The 16148-nt window shown below is 37.1% G+C and overlaps 1 protein-coding gene and 1 pseudogene across 9 annotated transcripts in view; both read left to right on the top strand.

Moving 5' to 3' along the window:
• DLGAP1 (DLG associated protein 1) overlaps nt 1-16148 on the top strand; it is an 843036-nt gene that overhangs the window by 351075 nt on the left and 475813 nt on the right. The window lies entirely within an intron of this gene.
• Nucleotides 10613-10827, top strand: LOC138915272 (protein kish-A pseudogene; annotated as a pseudogene).

Here is a 16148-nt window from a genome sequence, read left to right as displayed (position 1 = left end):
AACTAAGAAAATTTTTTCTATAAATACTCTGACTTTCATTGACTCATTTGGCTAAGGAACTCCAAAATAGGGTGATTGTTAATGTCTAATGTCATTTTCTCTCAGTGTCGACAGAGGGTTTTTTCCAAAACTATTTCTTATTAAGCAGCTGATGTTGAAAAAAAATCATTCATAGGAAATTACTAGAATTTCTATCCACTTAATTTGCTGTGTGTAAAGAACCTCTTTGCTTGTTTATTTTGTTTCTGGCTAACATTAAAATAAGGTCACTTTGATTTATGCATTAAAATACTTGTGTTGGAATTTTTAGATTTGCTTTTATCTCTTTTTTTCCCCTTCATTATCCTCAGATAGCACAACTTGAAGGTGACTTTCCTGGTTTGAAAGTATAAAGTTGGAGGATTAAAACGAATTCATCTGCTTTCTGGAAAAACATGCTATATTAGTGATGACAGGACATTTTAATATCTCAGTTCTTTCCTTACAGAAGTGTGAACTCTTAATTCATTTTCCTCTTAGACAAACAGCTGTGTCTCCTAGGGTCTGTATTGATTTTTACTTTGCATCAGAAACTGGCATTTACCAAATTCTGCTCTTTATTTTTTAAATTTGGTTATGAGTTAAGAGCCTGGTTACTTCAATATTCTATAGGTAACAGCATAAATATAAAAGTGATGAATAGTAATGTGAGTTTATGCCAGCCCGTTTGCCCAATCTTCCCTCTTTCTACAGTTTATGCTTTCCCTCTTCCCCGTGCCATTTTAATCTCCATAGAATACGTCCATTATGATTTGCTACTTTTACAGGTGAGGAAACGAAGAATCAGGGAAGTTAAGAAACCTGCCTGCAGTCACACTGTTTGTAGTGGGGGAGCTAGATTTTGAATACAAGCAGCCTTACTCCAGAGCCCAAGTTTTGACTCCAACATCACTAACTCTGTGACCATATGCAACTTAAATTCCCTTGCCTTAGCCTCTTCATCTGTCAATTCAAGGTGTAATAATAACGCTTACCCCATGAGGTTGTTGGGAGAGAGAAGGGAGTTAACACTTACTTGTAATTCACAAAAGTAGAAAAAAACGGTAAAAATAAGAGTGATGAGAATGATGATGACATGAAGATGAAGAATGTTGATTTCTAATACGATTAATACATTGACTATTTACGAAAGATCACATCCAAGAGAAACCAATCTCAATTTATTTTTTTTAAAATATGCTTTACCTTCCCAGTGGAGTCAGATTCCAACTAAAAATGCAGTAAGGGACTCTTGCTTTGTGCCTCTAAACTATCTTGGCTAATTAAGAGAATTCTTCGAAAGAAAAATGTCTGAGGACAATCATAGACTTAGAGTCTTGGCTCTGTGATGCTGAATGTCTACACAGAATGGCTGTTAGCTCTTTGCTATTCATTATCCATTGTCCTGGGGCAGGAACACAGACAGGCACAGCAGGGCCCTCAGTCTTTACAAGGCAGCTGCAGGAATCAAGAGAGAATTAAAATTTAGACACACATTTGTGAGCACATTCTTTCTCTTCTGTTTAAGGAAATACTTTTCAATGGGAGGAAAGTGTATGACCTTAAGTCAGACTGAAACTCTTGCAGTAAAACTCTAGGAGCTGCAACATACTTAGGAACAATGGGAATTTTGAATTACAAAGTTGACATACTCTCTGTACCACGAATGGATATTCGAACAGAGTTAGGGAAATCATAATGACAGCCTGTAAAGAAGGCCATCGTTCCCTCTTGCTCTTCTCCTTCGAGATAGCTCAGACAAGCAGGCCCCCCTTTTGGACTTGTTACAACGTTAGAGAAAAACTTCTTGTAAGAGATTTCAAAATAGTGCATTATTACACATTGTGAAATAGTAATCACTACAATAATGGGACTATTATTAGAGGTAATTCTACCCTAGAATGTGGTGACAGCCACATCATTTTCCTGAAATAATGGTGATGTACACTTCTTGGGAACGATGGGAATAAGTACTGTGCTGGGCAGTCTGAGATTTGGGTAGTGGTGCTTCAAATTATTAAATTATAAAGCATTTTAAATAGCAAGTGGATAACTAACCAGGCAAATTTAAACAATTATAAGACATCAGTTTATCATTTTGATGTGCCTATTATCTCCTTATGAGAAAGTGTTTATATTAATATTTCATTGTCTCAAGGAAAGATTCACATAGAGACCAAAGATTTCTCAGTAATTTTGCTTTTCCAATAAATATTTTAATCAGGTAATTGAATATATAAACATGTTTATAATATACACACACAAACATACATTTCTATGTACATATTTATATTTAGTTTTTAGTTTTTAAATTAATAATCTCCCATTTCTAAAAATCAGTCCTAAGGAAATAAGTCAAATATTTATATTCATGGTTATAGAATTAGGTATAATAGTAAAATTTTGAAATATTTAAAATAGACAAAAATAATCTTTTAGTCAATCTCCCACGTTAGCTTGGATTATCTCTGATAAAACAATCACATTCCTCATAAATTATTAAGGATCCCCAAAGTAGCATATCTTGGTTGAGTGGAGATGAGAATAAAGATGATGGTTTTCTTCTAGTTCTTCTCTGTGAGCCACCACCACAGCATGGCTACTGACAGACGAGTCAAGTGTGGTTTCATGCCCAGAAACCAAATCCAGGCCACTGAAGCGGAGTATGCCAAACTTTAACCATTAAGGCCATCAGGGCCGGCTCTTGTTAAATTTTTTATTCTAAATTCATGAATTCTATTTTATCTCGTATTAATGTTTCCTCACTTCCTCTCTTCTTGTTGTTGTCAGTCTGCTATATCTTTTTAAATCCAGTTATCTTCAACCTGTCTGTGTCAGTTAGCTTTGGATATGTCTGTTGTAGGCAAGCATTCTGTTTTTGGTTTTTCTTGTTGTTTCACATTATGTAAGAGTCTGTATCTTTTAAGCAAGTGATTTTATCCATTTGAATTTATTGTAATAACTCATGTTTGGAATCATGATTTTATTTATAGTTCTTTTTCCTTACTTGTATTGTTTTCACGAATTTTCTTTTCATTTTTTTCTTCCTAATGTTCAAGTGTCTTATTTGTAGTCCTGTAGGAGTTCCACTTAATTCTTTAGCATCCTGATCACTGTATTAATTTGTCTGTATCTATATCCTTCTGTAATTAAGATAAGAAAGTTAACATGTTTTTACTTCTCTCCTACAACCTTCCTCACTCCCGATTCCTGCTTGATCCCACATTGAGATCATCTGGGATCTCAGTTCAATATGTTTGTTTTTTACATTGTACATCAACAATTATTTACAGTTATTTATGTTTAATGGGTTATTTTAATCATCACTATTTTTCATAGTCAGCTTTCTTTTCCCTAGATACATGTCTTGCTTTGCCAGAGTACAAACCTGTGAAAAACCTAAGAAAAGGGCTAGTTTAGCTAGGCAAAAAATGATAGTTTCAAAAGAGTTTCCATCTGAATTTTGAAGATAGTATTTCATCATATTCAGAGCTCTTGAAGAAAGAAATCCTGTCAAACTGATTCTCGTTTTTTGTAAATCATGCATCTGTTCTCCCTAGAAGCCTATAGGAGTTCATATTTGTCCTTGCTTTCTAGGATATCAGCATAAGGTATGATTTGAGTCTCTTCAGTCACTCTTCTTGGCACTTAGAAGATCCTTTCCACCGAAGACTTGTGACTTCCAAGCCATGGATATGTTAATTAAATTATTTACTTTACTCATCCACTATCCTCACTTATATAATTCCATAAAACAGATGCTGGGATTTGTAGACTTATTTTTAAATTTCTCAGTTTTTTTCTTATACTTTTTATCTCATTATTCGTCAGTGCTGTATTTTGGGAGATTTCTTCCCCTTCCATCTTCCAGCTCATTAATACACTACTTCTATTTTATCTGTTGAAATATCCAGCCAACCTAGTGATTTTTTTTAACTCATGATTTAAATTTTAAAAATCTCTATTTGGCTAATCAACGTACTTTTATTAGTGCATGTAATACTGTAATTTGTATAAAGGTATTAATTGTACTCATTAATATAGCCTTTTGTTTGCTCTTTTATACATGTCTCCTAGGGTATTCTCCCTATTAGTGAGTTTTGTCTTTCTTTTTTGATGGTATTGGTTTTTAGCGACTGTTCAATTATCCTTGGCTGTCTGCTCATGTTTGTGTTTGCAGACGTCTCTTGGCATCCCTGAGGATACAGGTTCTGATTATGAGATCTGGCTTAGGGGAAACAGACTCGGGCTTGATGCTAGTCAGTATTCCAAGACTTTGCCTTCTAGGCAGCGCTGGCTGCCTGGGGCCTCTCCATTCCCAGCGCTGCATTCACTACTTCGCCCTGGGGGCAAATGTGCTATGCTGAGCCCCTCAGCCACTGCATAATTTGTTCCCCAATTGATCAGTCTAGGGATTTCCCTCATGATTCCGTTTTGATTCTGCTTCCATTAACTCAGCAAACCCCAGGACCACTCTCATTTCTCCAGCCGTCAGTTTTGGAGATAGGATTTATCCAGCCACGCTTCTCTTTCAATTTGACTACTTCTGCCTTACATCTCAGGCATCAATAAATAAGAGGCATAAGTTCTAAATTTTTAGATCCTAATAATTTAACGTTCTTTTCCAACCATTCTTTATCCATTTTATAAGCACTCCTCTGATTATTCTGTTCTTAGATACTTCATCAAATTTAATTTTAGAATCCCTAAGGAACCCACAAAATAGATTACAAAGTAATATTATTTATATTATATCAAAAGAAATAGTATTAGGAAGTAACAAATATTATATGTAAGATGCTTACTGCTATCCAGCTGCCATTCATTCTCTACCATCCTCATCGTTTCTTGTTGTCATTGACCACAAGTGTTTCAAAACCTAGATTGTTAGTCACTGATTATTACTCAAAGTTTAGTTGGTTTTTCTGACTGCTGTTTCTCTTAGCTTAGATTTCGGAAAATGAGGAACTGTTTCATGAACATCATATTTTGGAGAAAATTGTTATGCAAAAATATTTATAAGTAACTTTCATATAACTCCTTTGTAGGAATTATATAATTTTCCAAGACTGATATTCTTTATTTTTAATTGAGGTATAATTGACATACAACATTATATTAGTTTCAAGTGCATAACACAATGATTCGACATTTGTGTATATTGTGAAATGATCACCACAGTAAGTTTAATTAACATCCATCACCATACACAGTTATGGAATTTTTTCTTGCAATGAGAACTTTTAAAATTTACTCTCTTAGCAACTTTCAAGTTTGCAATACAGTATTATTAACTATAGTTGCCATACTATACAGGACTGATCTTCTTCTTTCAGAAATATGATTCATCATAAACATATGGTTTCTTTGGAGGTACTAAACAAGTCTGATATTTAGCTGTTGTGAAAGAAATCAGGGTAGAAAGTGTGGAATTAAGTATTTGCCTGTAAACTCTGTTTGAATAAAAAAGTAGTGAACATGAATATTCTGAAATACGAGAACTAGAAATTATGATTTGCATGAAACACACATTCATAATTAGAGCATGAAAAGTAAATGAAGAGAATAAGTCAGTCAATATTACTTGCACTTTACAACACAGACACTTGTCAATCTTCAGTATATGATTTTCAGTGTAATTTGTAATGAGATGTGAGGGACTATTTAATTTATTCAGGAAATGCTTATAAGTACTTATTATGAACCAAGTGCTTCAGACACTTTATCTCACTGGGAATTTTAAGATAAAATGCCTTTGCCATGGAAGAGCTTATATACATGCAGGATAATAATAATTACTATTTCTTAAGCACAGTCATGTGTGTGCCAGGTGAGGTATATATATTTCACGTTTAATTCTTATGGAAATTATATAGTGTAAATATTCTTAACCCCCTAAAGGACACTGAAACTCAGAATAGCTAAGTAACTTGCTGAAGGCCATGTAGCCAAAATACTAAACTAAGTCTAATTCCAGAACTCACGTTTTTGCCACTAAACAGTGTTTCCTCCACATTCTGCTCTGCTAATAACAAGACAGATAACAGACTTGCAAGTCTCTTGGTTTCTCATGTCTCTCTTTTCTCACCTGTGCATACCGAAGCTGGTTTGGATGATTTCTGAAGTCCTTCCCAGTAATCAGGTTTTAGACATTTGACACGTTCACTGTTGTTTTACCAACACACAGCAGATGGCAGCATAGAGCAAAGACCAGTTAATCAAGTTCCTTCTCTTCAGGCCCCTAGGATTCTATGAATAATGATTCTTCTTCCTTTCTGTTACTAGCTCTTACACAGTCACTACAAATGTAAAAACATCCTTAGACTATAATGTATACTGTAAAGAATATTTTATCATATATGTTAAAAATACATAGTTACACACGTTTATCAATATATGCAAATAACCTAAACATCTAAAATAGTGTTATTGTTGATATTTTAAATATCTGGAAATCAGAAGATTAAAGTTATGGCTTCAGAATGTAAATACACATAAAAATACATAACTATATATACTATATTATACATATAATACAGATACGCATACAAATTTAGATGTACATAAATATACATATCTCTAGATTTGAGATCCAGGAGTGAACTCATAGACAACAAATGCCACCCTTGTGGAGCCTACATTCCATTGAGAGAGCAACAGACAATTGAATAAAAAGAGAGTATATCGATATATATAGTATGTCAAATGCTAATAAATTAAAAGGAGAAAAAATCAAGGAAGAGGAATGTTTATGTGGGAAAGGAGGGTGTACTTTTATTTTATATATATATATATATATTGCATGTTGTATATATTAATATACATAGCTTTATGATAAGAGCCGATTAGAAAGTATAAAATATATACAAGATACTATCCCTTTAATCCAAATGAGAATCAGTTATTGAGAAAACCAAGGTAGAACCTAAGTACTAGATTGTGTGGTATAGAAAATATCTATAGAATGTCAATTCTATAAAATGTCAGATCATGGGCAACAAGGCTTGGTAGTCCTGATGCTAGACCTTGAAAGACTGGGTAAGTTTTAGATCCACGAGGGCATTCCAGATGGGTGAAATTACATGAGGAAAAGCTTAGATTTAAAATGAATACAAAATCCTCTCTTCCGCATCTTATATGTTCAGCTAAATAGACTTCCCTCCTATGCAACGTTGACTTAGTCAAGTTTATGCGCAGATCACCTTGCAGTTCTTCAGGCTTGGGACATCAAGTTCCTCCTGGACAACAAAAGCAAAGCCAAGCCCTCATAGACTATAGCAAACCCCCACGTTGAGTACTGGTAGGACAGCAAATGTAATACTGTTTCAATGACTTTTTATGTTTTGTATGCTGGCCATTAGTTTTTTCCCATTAGACAAATTTTACTCTCATTTCAATCACCTAGAGACTTCTATTTGGGTACCACACTTATTCATAATGTATCAACTCTGAGTCTCTAATTTTACGTTAATTTTTAGTTGACTTATTTATCTAAACTTAGAAGGCAGCGTTACGTATACTTAGATGAATGTTTCCAAAGAAATACATATAGTATGTCAGATGGTGATAAATGCAAATAAAAAAAAAAAAAGAAAGTTTCTATCAACCTCTCCACTTGGCTACCAAATGAATCCCACAGTTAGTCCAGGTGTCGTCTGTATATGCCTATGGATTAGGGAGGTGGTGAGGCCATAGCAGGCTTAGAACGGCATGGAAAATCCACTGAAAATACAAGGGCTCTGTAGATTCTTTGTAGGCCCTTGCCTGGAGTTGGACTGGATATTTTTTCACAAACATTTCAATTCCTAGACCCTGGGGGTCTCAGCCTCTCTGGAATTCTGTAGACTATACAAGGCCTCAGATTGCAGTCTCAGATGACAGTACTTTGGTTTCAATGATGAATTGATATTCCTTAACCTCTAAAGTTTGCTTATTAGTGCACCAAAGTAAGACCACTGCTAATGCAGGAACTGACAAATTCTAAACACCAGGTATGTTGGCCATAAAAACGCAGCACTCACATCTCTTGTTGCAGGAGCACAGTCGTCTGAGGGCTCAGCTGCCTACTGTGGATCTGCCACCACATTTGTGCAAAGTATATGCTTTACATCTGCTTCTTCCAGCCAGTGACTAAGAACATTAGGAGCACAGAGACAGCCCTGTCCAGCCAACTGGGGGACCCTTTCTGCAGGTGGCTTTGGCTTGTGGACCTCCCATCAGCCTGCCCAAACCTTTCTTAGAAATGCGTTGCAGTCTGAGGCTCTGCCTTCCTTCCCTCTCTCCTTCCACAGGTGTCAGACCTGCTTTGAAGTCTGAATGCTCTCCCTACCTTCTCTTACTCCCTCCTCCATAAATCTCTAATCTCATATCTAACCTCATCTTTGGCATCTGTTTCACAGCAGACCTGAATTAACATATCATGTGACTATGTATCTATCTTTAATGTGAAGACAGTTAACCCTCTGCTTTTTCGTCTTTCGGGTATGTACATACCCTTTATACAAGTATAATTCTTCTCTGGGAAAGTCATCATCTCTGACTGACGTTGAGAGAATCAACCCTGGCGACAGTGGGTGAAGATGATGCATCCGTCTGCATGTCTCAACTTTCTTGTTTATGGCAATGTAATTCTAAGGGAGCCAGGGCATTCTAATATTTTTCTTAAAATTTTATGATGACCCATTTAACTGGCATCTCTGGTGGCAGTAGGGACACTTGGGTGGCACACACATGTCTTATCATTCTGTGGTAGCATTGGTGCTGTTCACCAGATATTGCCAGTTCTCCCTCCAAGCAGATGGTGGAATTACATGTGCCCTCTTTAAAGTTAGATGTGACCATGAGACATGCTTTGGCCAATAAAATATGAGCAAAAGTGCCGTGTCACTCCTGAGAAGAAACTAGGAGCCAGTGTGCAATCCCCAATCTCTTCACCCTGGTATGGTGAACCTGGAAACACGCATCCAGACGAAACCTTTGCCAGCCTATGCCCCTCAGTGACTGCCGTAGCCAGAGCCCCCTGCCAACCTCAGTGGTCATGTCGTGTGAGCAAGAAATAAGCTTGTGTTGTCTTAAGTCTCCGGGAGGTTTGGAATTATTTGTTATCACAGCATATGCAGACACATATCTCTCCCCACTAAAAGTCTCCTTGAGAACAGAAAACATCTCATCAACTTTCTGCTCCCAAAGCACATGAAATAATGCTCAGGATAAATAAATACTGAAAGAGTAAGTCATAAAATCACATCACACTTGATTCAAGGTTTTGGTGTCTACCTCTTAAATATAAGAAGAAAGTTTTCTTTTAACCATTCTAGGAGTATGCACTTCCAAAGCCAGTGCCCAAATAATGAAAATACTGTTCATTTTCTTTGAGTAAAGTGTTATTAAAGAAGCTTGTTATGACGATTTGATATTGTGGCTGAAAACTGAGCCACATTTTAAATGTTATTAAACATGAGCAATCACTATTCAGATTATCATCATCTTGGGTGTGTTTTGGTCCTCTTATGCTTTCATGTAATATTTGAGAAAACAGTCGAAAAGAATCAGTAAAGTTACAAGGAATTTTCATTTCGTTAAATTTAAGCTAATGCTGAAACCAGTGTTTTCTTCTCTTCCTAAAAGAATGCTCCATGCGTTTTGTCCCTCTGTGTATACACTGTTATATAGCTGTGATTTATACTTGTCCACTTTCTATAGCTGTCTACACGGAGCTATTTTGTGAACTGTGACCCACTCCATGTAGATTTAGGGATTCTTTTCAACTTGGAAGAAATGTGCCCTCTTCAAAGACGGACCAATGGCTTCCTCTGCCATCCTGAGAAGGTTTTGATTAAATCCCTTGAGAAAAAATTAATTTTAAAAGAGCCTACATCATGAGAGATTTGGGGATTTTTTCCTCCCTATTGATATGGTATCCCTCATGGGGCTCCCATGGTGACAAGTTCATAATAGTACCACTCAGAAAATCTTCAGAGAATGGATATTTATACCTAAACAATCAGAGAGCAAGTGAAAACCATCAGGAGAAAGTTCTCCGTTGTACGAAACCAAGTCACAAAGTCACCTGAGGGCAAATGGCTTCCGTAACAGGGTGGCAATCTCACTTCCCTTCGACCTCACCCCACTGGTTGTCAGGCTGCTCTCTGTTTAGGAGAATTAAACAGTTATGAAATGACTTTTTAAATTTCTATAATACTTTTGCTTTAAAGTAATTGTGACAACATAGGGGCCGGCCCGGTGGCGCAGCAGTTAAGTTTGCAGGTTCCGCTTCGGCGGCCTGGGGTTTGCCAGTTCAGATCCTGGGTGCGGACATGGCACTGCTTAGCAAGCCATGCTGTGGCAGACGTCCCACATAAAGTAGAGGAAGATGGGCATGAATGTTAGCTCAGGACCAGTCTTCCTCAAAAAAAATTAATTAAATAAATAAAGTAATTGTGACGTAATAAAATCACATTGCTTTATCCGCATGTACAAATTCCATATAAAAATGAAAATTTCTGTATTTTAACTGTATTTTAAGAATGTGATGCTAGTCTCTTCTCCCCTGGGCCCGGAAGGGTGATATGACTACAGCTTCGCCGGTCTCACTATGTCTGCCATTTTCAATTTTCAGAGTCTGTTGACTATAATCTTGCTGTTTATAAGTTCCTGTGCTTATATCCAATCCTTGGCACCCAGCCTCCTGGACAGAAAACTGGATTTGGGGGTATATTTTGGAAGTGTGCCAGAATTGGCAAACAGAAGAGTCCTTATGTTGCAATATGCTGTATAATCATGGCCTTCAGCATCCTCTTCATACAGTAGCTTGGGAAAATGCCAGAATTTAATTGTCATCAGATTTCAATATGAAAAAAGGACTTATCTGCAGAAAATAATGGAAAGAATGGTTAACCATTTTATCTCTGAACATTGAAGGAGATAAATTTCCAGCTGCTGTCCTCTATTTTTATTAAACCAATGTTCTATATAAATGATTAATACGTAACCATTTACTACTCAAAGAGTTTAATATGTCTGTGACAATCAACTTCAGTACCATCACCACAATATTATATTCTGCAAATGTCATTCTGTTGTGTCAGATACAGTTTTTAGTGAGGTATCTCTAAGGTACATAGCGGAAAACAAAATTGGTAAACTACTCAAATTCCTTTCATTGTGACTTGGAAATTATATATCTTTATAGAATGAGAACTTTTTTTTGGACTAGCTTTTTTGGGGGGTGGGGGTTGAGGATTGGCACCGAGCTAACATCTTGCCAATCCTCTTCTTTTTGCTTGAGGAAGATTGTCCCTCAGCTAACAACTGTGCCAGTCTTCCTCTACTTTGTATGTGGGACACCTCCACAGCATGGCTTGATGAGCAGTGTGTAGATCCATGCCCAGGATCCGAACCTGCAAGCCCGAGGCCGCCAAAGCAGAGCATGCAAACCCAACCACTATGCTACCAGGCCAGCCCCCCAGACTAGCTTTTTTGTTGAAAAAAAAAAAGTTCAATTTGTGTTGGTAAGAATTGCATACATATTTAACAATGCTTGCTTTTCCTCTGGCCACACCATTTCCAGCATTAACCAAATTACCTCTACTCTTAGCAAACTGTAGTTTATTACAGTTGTTTAAACTATTTAAAACAAGCATATACAGTACTTAAGGAGGAAAATAAATGAGATGTGACTTAACAGTAGTGTTGCTAAGGTGTTTGTATTTAACATAAAAGAGTTTAGAATAGTGGACTGATGAGGTAGCCTATGAAACCTCTCTGGTTAAGTGTGGGTAAATGTCTCAAGCATAAATTTGACCAGCTAACTGTTGTTCTCTAAATAAGAATAATTCTTAGATTGAAAAGAGCAAAATAGAACAATTGCAGGATGATAATCCTATATGTGCTTTTCACTTTTTTTTTTCAGTGTCAGGTCTCCACTTATTTTAATTGCCCCAAAATGCAAACTGTGTTTGTTTTTCCAATACAGCACTTTAAATCTAGTTTATGTTTTGTCTGCCAACTTGAATGGAATCTCTTGTGTAACTTAGTAGGTGATGGTAAACAGTTTTTAAATCTACGTATCCATGTGTCATGGTGTGTGTGTCTTTGAGCTTTGATAATAAAGGAGGACCTTCAGTAAAAAACAAAAGTATGTGATTCTAAGTGCCAGACTTTTCCCATCCTTCCAGATATAAAGTAAATAGAAAGATGGGTTAGCCAAGATATGGCAGTGTGGGACACCTTTGAATTTTGCCTAAGAGCTTGGCATCTTAAAAACTTACTGACTCTGGTGGATTGAAGGAGGTTGACCCTAAAAGGAAACTCTTAATTGCTGTTTCAAGGACACAGGCTGTTTGGAGAAATGAAAGTCGTGTTGGTGTATGGAGGAAAGAAAAGATAAAAAGAAGCAAACAACATATAACAACACATTCTGATGACTCTAATTAAATATGATAGCAGATGAGAAAAGGGTGAGTCTTCACTTAAAGGGGTGGTGGAGAGGAAAATGCCACAGCACAGCTTCGGTCCTGAATCATTCTCCAAGTGCTCTTTGGAAAATGTCTCAAGAGCTACCTGCTGTTTTTGTGAGGGTTTAGTAATGATTTCACATCTTTCAAAGGTAAGAGACAAGTGATTTTCATCTTTCCACTTACCCACTTGGGTTCATAGATGAAAGTAATAAACGTCTAATGGAAGACAAACCAACACTTTAGAGTTCTGTGCGTTATCTTTTGTCACTTTTCTGAAATTGGTGACATACAAGGCTATCCTGTGAGCATTACCAAGATTTTAGACATCATGCAAATTTCCACTGAATTATTAATATTCATAGAATTTCATTTTAGCAGTAATAAGGCTTGTTTTTAGTTTCAGCTCTAAATTTTGCTAAAGCTATTTTAACTTCTATCAACATAAGTTTCTCTTCTATAAAATGAAGATGAAAATAATACCTGCCCTGCAGATACCTCACAGATATGCTCTGAAGATCAAGTAAGATCTGTGAATGAAAGAGTCTGCATTTTGTAAAACTCCATATAAATCTAAAGGGTTACTATACAAATATGCATATAATATTAACACTTGCTCTCCTGACTTGAAATGATATTTTCCCCTAAAGTTCTTAATAAAAGAACCAAAAATATTAGCCTGTTTGGCTTCTTCAGGGTATAGCTATGTGCTCACAGAGAAACAGGGCAAGAAAGAACGCATGGGAACTTGGCATTGGACCCACCTACACAGGCAGATGTATGGAGATCCACTTATCACACTTTATTCTAATTGTTTAGTTAGCTTTCTCCTTTGCTAGAGCAAAGATAATGTTTATCTTAGGAACCACTGTATTTCCATCACTAAGCACAGGGTCTGGCATAGAGTAAGCCTGTAATAAGTAAGAAGGAAAAGATGAATGAAAAGATAGATGCATGTGTGCATCCATAGATGTAGAGAGGGGTGGGTGTGTGCATGGATGGATGGATGGATGGATGGATAATCCCAGAAGCAATTATGACTCCAGTCAGGGGAAAAGTCAAAACCCAGTCCAATCGCATGGTTACAATGGGGTATCCTAAAAGAGAGTGCAGGGCTGGCACTCAGTAGTGTGGCCCACTAGGCAGTCCGCACCTGGGGGGTCTGTCCTTGGGTAATATGCTGGAGAGGGAGAATGACAAGAGCAAGGCAGGGGCTCAGACTGCTGGCCGGCAGAAGTCGAGCTCAGAATTGGGACCAAGGCAGGTGCCTCAGCTCCCAGAAGGGAGTTGGAATGGTTCTCATTTTACCAGAAAAGGAATTTCATAAGGGGCCTGAGGCAAAATCCCAGACTCAGGAATTAAAGCCCACAGGGAAGGTTTGGGCCAAACAAGAGCATAATTTTGAGAACAGGAAATGATGGGAGCCTGGACCAGGGGAATCATTTCAGGAGCACAGAGGCCCCAGATGTGACAACCAGCATGAGTGGCTTAGCCAAATAAGAGGTGAAGACCTGAAGCCACTCAGCCAGGACTGACTTGGGCATTTGGCAGGACTGAGTTGGCATGGGGGCAGCATTGGCGAGCACAGCTACACAGACCTAAAAATAGCCCAGGCATTGGCTGCCATCTGTGTGGCATAATCATCTGTCCCCATGAGTATCAGGTTTTTAATTCTGATACGAGATTAAAGGTTACGTGTGGACTGATGGCTTGCAAAGGAAAGAAACATTTTAAAGAACTTTGCATACAAGTATTCCCAGATAATAAGTATGTCTTATACTGAGGAAGGTGTTGTGAAAGAGGCAGTGACAAATGTCAGCTCTCCTTTTTCAATCCCAAGGCAGCCTTTTACTGCTGCTTTTGCCTTGGCAACTAATATTCAGACTTTCCATAATTGTTGGCACTTACAGTCGAAATGGTCCCCAAGCCCTCCCCTGGTTTGAGGCAAGATTAACCTAGCAGAGATTACAAGTTTATCAGGTCACAGTTTCCACTTTCTATCACTCCACTCACACTCTAGGATGTAACTGTCAAGAGAAGAAAAGACTAAAATGATCAAAATCCCCCTTATTTCTAGCTTAGATTATTACACTGTGTGGGTGAGTGGGCACTGCTTGACTGACAGGACTTGTCAAGATAAATGCTGCTTCTGACCAAAAAAAGATTTGGCAGACTGCATACTTCATGCTTTGTCATGCTGTGAAAAACTCCAAGTAATTTAGAATCAATATGGTACGAGATAAGTACAAAAAGCAAAATTTGAATTTCATTACTTTAAAATGTCAAGAATGGGCTCTGATGGCCTAGATTAGTGTTTCAATTTTTCCTTCTAAATCTGAACAGGTTCTTCAAAAACTAACACATTTTTTGTAAATGCCTGAATAAGAGTTTTTATATCCTCTCTAGTATGATGGAATTCACAGTTTTTATAGTGTATTTGTTTTTCTAATAACCTATTCAAATGAAGATGGAATAGTTGGGATGGATAATCTCCTTCTAATTCGAATAGAAGTTTTATTCCCCATCAAACCTCAGCAATCTAATGGGAGAAGCCATTTTATAGTTGATGAGCAGATGCATGCACCACATAACAACTCAATTCTTGATGTGGATGAAGCTGGTTGACCAAGATTTTTCTCAAGGTAGTGTATGTCTTGAGACATCTGATATAAATGGACTAAAAGTTATAATACCAACATCTATCCCAGCTACTGACACCTAAGTCACATGGGCTTGGTTTCTAGACTGTCAACTTCTCTCATCATATACACCTTTGAAGTTATATTTGGTAGCTAAATAGTCTTCATTTCATAAATAAGATCTGTGATGTTTCTTGTATCTATTTTTATTACTATTGGCTACTGTGCACAGGCTTAATCATGATACAAGCCAACACAATTTTGGGGTATAAACTAAGAAGTCTCATTATGTTCACCTAAGTAATATTTATAAAATATCTTTTGAAATAAAAATGTTTGGAGTATCTACAACTTCTTACTCCACTAAGATCTGTGTGCTGGTTAACATGCTAATTATGCCTGTGTTATGATAAAGTAAGCTATTTTATTTCTCTGAAAGATTGCTTGAGCATTTCTTATAAAGACAGGAAGTTCTTGGAAGAGAATTAGAAACAGTAACATTAACAATGTAAATGTTCATTCTGCTTTGTTTCAGAGGAGGTTAAGGAAGATTTGACTTTAATTTTCTTCTGGAAATCAAACATTGGAATAAGTTAATAAAGTAGGTTGGAAAATATGGTTTCCTATAATTCTGTAATGGAAATCCCAGGGCAGCCCTGATGATCTAGTGGTTAAAGTTCAGCGCTCACTGCTTCGGTGGCCAGGGTTCATTTCCTGGTCGTGGAAGCACACCACCTGTCTGTCAGTTGCCATGCTGTGGCGGCAGCCCACATAAAAGAACTAGAAGGACTCACAACTAGGATATACGACTACATACTGGGGGATTTTGGGGGTAGGTAGGAAGAGGAAGATTGGCAACAGCTGTTAGCTCAGGGAAAATCCTTCCTTGCAAAAAAAAAAAAGAAAGAAATCTCTTGTTTCAGAACCAGGTACCTGGAGGGTTATTAGAATCTCGTTCTGATCTTATCAATATTACATTCAAATTTTGTCACACCTCTTGCAGTTCTGGCCTTCTGGGCCTCCTCAGTTTAGAGAC

Source organism: Equus caballus, chromosome 8, assembly GCF_041296265.1.
Source record: "Equus caballus isolate H_3958 breed thoroughbred chromosome 8, TB-T2T, whole genome shotgun sequence".
In the NCBI taxonomy this organism is placed as follows: domain Eukaryota; kingdom Metazoa; phylum Chordata; class Mammalia; order Perissodactyla; family Equidae; genus Equus; species Equus caballus.
The sequence above is the reverse complement of the archived record's forward strand: the minus strand, read 5'-3'. Positions and strand labels throughout refer to the sequence as shown.